Source organism: Macaca thibetana, chromosome 9 (genome assembly GCF_024542745.1).
Source record: "Macaca thibetana thibetana isolate TM-01 chromosome 9, ASM2454274v1, whole genome shotgun sequence".
Taxonomy (NCBI): Eukaryota; Metazoa; Chordata; class Mammalia; order Primates; family Cercopithecidae; genus Macaca; species Macaca thibetana.
In genome coordinates, this window is record NC_065586.1 from 94,351,418 (window position 1) to 94,356,200 (window position 4,783).

Here is a 4,783-nt window from a genome sequence, read left to right on the forward strand (position 1 = left end):
GAAGAAGTATTCTCCTGTTGGGGGCTGGCCGGGAGAGAGGGGAGTCTGAACATTCTGAGGGAGGCGCAGGATTCTAGAGGCTCCGAGTCTTTCCTGGAATCTTTTATGTCAGGTACCCCCAGAGAGAGGAGCAGCCTTCTCACCCTGGCCTCTGCAGGTAAGAGTCCATCCCTTTCTCCTGGTGATGAGGTGGGAGCATGATGAAGGCACTGCTTCTGCTGTTGCTGTGATGTTACTGGTAATATGGACAGTTATGGAACCTTTTATCTTGCTTCATCCTCACAACAACAATCAGGGAGTGACAGCACAACACCCCACTTCATAGTTGGGGAGACTGAGGCATAGAGAAAACTTGTGCCTGGTAAGCTCCAGAGCTGAGACCCAAACCCCAGTGCTGGCTCTCAAGCCTGAACTTCACATCCTCGGAATGTTGGGGTTTCAGATCCTCTGGAAGGCCCCAAGGGGAAGCATCTCCTGTGGTCCAGTTCCCAGGCCAGGCCTGGAGAGAAAGAGGTGGGCCCTCCACATATTTCCATCTTACCAAACTTTACAATTGAGGTACGTCTGACTGTGCTGATTTCACAGATAAGCAAAGGAAGGCTTAGAGAGCTTACAGAGATGTGTCTGAGGCCACCCAGCTAGGAAGGAGTACCAGTCTGCTGGGCTCCAAAGCCCACCTTTGCCCCTCTACCTCTCAGACACCCTTAGGAACATTTCTGTTCTCTGAGACTCTCACCCAAGCACACTGTGTGCTTCTCAATTGGGCACCCATGGGACCAGGACTCTCAGCATATTTACTTTAGGCCTCTTTCTCAGCAGCTCAGACCCAAAGGCAGGTGGTAAGAAGAGAGGGTGGAACATGGTAATGAGGGGAACCAAATCACCCATCTTACCCCTGTGATGGCCATGCCCCTAAGAGTCTCTGCAGATAACTTTGGCCGCTGGATGGACATTTCCCTGTTCAGAAACTATCACCTGCTCTTCTCCTCCCAGAATCACATGCTCCTCATACAGCACAGAAGGCACCAGGACCAGGAACTTACAGGAAAACTCAGGTCACGAGATCTGAGGCACGGTTGCAAGATCCAGGCACAGAGTCACTGTGCTGGGAAGTGCTGATGGCGGGAGGGGTGTCTGCACAGGCTGAGCTGAGGGAAGCAGGGATAAGGCATTCATTTATTTACTTCTTCCTTTCACTATGCTTTATTAAACACCTACTGTGTGCCAGGCACCATGGTGAGTGCTGGGATTAAGAACAGAGGTTTTGGAGCTCATTGGACTGAATTCAAATTCCAGCTCCATCCCTGGGCAAGTCACTTAACCTCACTGTTCATCAGTATCCTCAGCTCCAAAATGGACACAGTGGCAGCACCCCACTCACTGAGCTGCGGTGAGGATTAGATGAGGTTATGTAGATTAAGTACTTAGAGCAGTGCGTGGCACATAGTAAGAGCTGAATAAATGGCGCCTATTAGCGCTATTATTATCTCTGTCCTTGGGAGTTCACAGTCTGGTGAGGCACAGGCATTAAAAGAACAGATAATTTCCTAATGACTTGGGCCAGGAAGTGAGTTACACTGAGTAATGAGTGTCAGGATTTCCTGCCTCCCTGCTCTCTGTGAAATGCACTGAGGTCACATTCTGTGCTTTGTTTCAGGATGGGGTCTGACTGGAAGTACTCCCTCCGCCCTGGGTGCTAGGGGGCTGGGGTCCAGAAAAGGGGTCCTTGCCATCTTCCCTCGTTTGGTTTCACCTTCTGAAAGGAGAGAAAAACTGTTGGGATTGGAAAGAGTAACCAAGGCTCCTTACAATTCTGCACTGCAGACAAGAGACAATGAGATGGAAAATCCAAATGGCCAAATGAATATATAAGAGCAGGACGTTTAACAGTTTTGATGACAAGCAGTACATGAAATGATAATCCCCTGGCAGGTGACAAGCATTTTGGAAGCAACAGAGCAGAAAGGGATTAGTGGGGTGAAGTTAGGGACCCTTGCTCCCTGGTCTGGTGGAACGCCTCTAGGGGAAGGGGAGCCACGTCCACTTTCTAGACTTTGCGGCGAGTTTCGTCACCTGAAAGGATCACCCAGAGGCCGACTATTCTCAAGTGTCACTGCTTTTATTACACTCATGATCTTAAGGACAATATTTGCCCAGGGGCAGAGGGAACTAGACTTTCCAGGGGCCCCAGAAAGACTCAGTTTTAATCAAAATGGCGACCACCTTCCTCTCACATCCTAACTGTAGAACACACACATTTTATTTTGTTCTTTTGTATTGTGAACTTTGCACCCAAAAGATCATCTCCGAGGAGCTATCTTTAAAGAGATTTCTTTTTTAATTGATGTCTCAACTTAGAGTCAATCACAGTCTGGATGGAAAATTCTCCTTCCAGGAGGTCAGGTGTGCTGATCTTAGGATGAGATAGTACTGAAGCTAAACGTGCCTCTGAGGTTTGCCTGCTGGTGGGGCCAATCCCTGGGGCGGCTACTGACAGAGTTCAGGCAGGTTCTAGGCCTCACGATTATATTAAGCCAAGACTCTGGGCAAGAGCCAGACTAAGGAAAACGGACCTCCAGAGGAGGGATAGACGGGTGAACCAGCGACATCCCAGGTAATGAGACTTCCCATTCGGAGTGATCTTGTCTTGGTGGGTATAATAGTGGCCCCCAAAAGATATGTCCACGCCTTAACCCCTGGGACCTGTGAACGTGACCTTATTTGAAAAATGGTTTCTGCAGATGTGATCAAATTAAGTATCCTGAGATGAGACAATCCTGGATTATCTGGGTAGGCTCTAAATCCTTACAAGAGATAGAAGAGAAGGGGCCATGTGGAGACATAGGCAGAGCTGGAGGGAGGCAGCCACGAGCCAACGGGTGCTTGGAGCCATGAGGAGCTGGAGGAGGCGAGGAAGGAGTCTTCCCTAGAGCCTTTGGAAGGAGGGCAGCCTTGCTGACACCTTGATTTGGACCCTGTGTTACTGATTTTGGACTTATGGCCTCCACAATTGTGATAGAATAAATTCTGCTGTTTTCAGACTCCACGTCTGTGGTCATTTGTTGTGGCAGCTGTCGGAAATGGATCCAGTGGAGACAGAACTAAGTGATGAAAACATTCATCGAAGAGCTGAGCCCATGAAGACCGTGGCTCAAAACAGGCAGGAGGCCCGGGGTGGGTTGCTGAATGAAGAGATGAAGAGGGGTCCAGAGCCTCTCATCCTCATCCTCGGCCAGCATAAGCTCAGGCCAAAGATGAGCTCAACCTGAAGTACCTGGGCGAGCACCATCCCGGGTGACGTGGGTGGTCATGGCGCCTCTCTCTTTGATTCTTGCTTTTCCAACCTTCCCATTATGCCCACTGGCTTGCCGTGGTTACAAGGGAAGAGATCTGCTCAGGTAATTTAAGAATGCGTGAGCACATGGGGCCCAGGCACATCATCTCAGCAGCAGCCCAAGTCACACTGGAATCTGGTACTTCAACCAGATGCCGGTGACTGCTGGGCTCAGGACAGTGCTGGTGACTGCCCTTAGCCCTGGCGCACTTCTCACACAGAGTCCTACATCTGGGGAGCTGGAAGGGGCTTTCTGAACTCTCACGGACTGGATTCCTACACACAATGGCTCAGTCTTCTCACGAGACCCTATCCTTAGTTTTTGATACATGCTGCTCCTCCACCGCTGGGCAGACTTAGGAGCCCACAGCATGAATGAACAAGCAGCAAGCAGATGCTAAGAGAAACTTTGCACGCAGCCAATCTCAGCTTGGCAGCTTATTATTTTTTTTCTAGAACACGTGTGTTTGTGGTTGTGATATTATATTGCACACATTAATATAGTCATATTTTCTGTTAGTAAAATTGTTCCTGGCTCATATAATGGGATTAAATATATCAGTATTTCATGGTGTTCCGCAAAAAGCACCATAACTTCCAGGTGCTCAGCCACATGGGCAAGTTTGAGAACCACTGATCTATAATAAAGGGCAAAATCATTGAACACATAAGTAAGCAGGAGGTCTGAAAGAAATCATTTGTCACCAATCCATCAGCATTCTGGGAGGTGGTAATTGTCCATGTGTACAGGCAACCTGATAAATGAAAGTTATTTTAAATTTTCAAGAAGTATTTGATTATACTTTGCATCTAATAGAACTGATATGAAACACTGAAGACCTCTTTTAGCTCTCAGGGCCAAGCCAGAAAATCAGCCTCAGGACTTCATGAAATAAACGTAGCCTCGTGACTTCCTGGCCACACTTTGATTTGTCCATCTCATTCTGCCCACGCAAATGGAGGATGCATATATAAACGCCACATCACAGATGCTGGCCCGGGCCCCAGGGTTCATAGGGTCTGCTGCTCAATCAGTTGACTTGGGAAGTGTCCTCAGGAGACAGGAATATCCTGGCATCAGGGTCATAGTCTCCCTAATCTGAACTGAATCCTACTGAGCTATCAAATGGAACCTATAAAGGGTCCTTGAGTCCCTGCAAACTATTCTCAGCAGTTATTTGCAGGAAGACATTCTTTAAAGGCCAGGAAGCCTGGATGTTGGCTGCCTGCTAGAAGACATTGTTCTGCCTCTGCAGAACCCAGCAGTGGACTGGCTCCGGCTGGAGCGTGGAATGCATGTTAGTCACTGAGCATCCGCGAACTGGAGACGGTTTAGACAAATCTGCTGAAGACCAAGGGGGTAATGATTTGGGATAAGAAGACAGAGAAATAACAAAGAATAATCATGCAGTAATAATAAAAATAAAATAAGCCTCTCTTACTTATAAT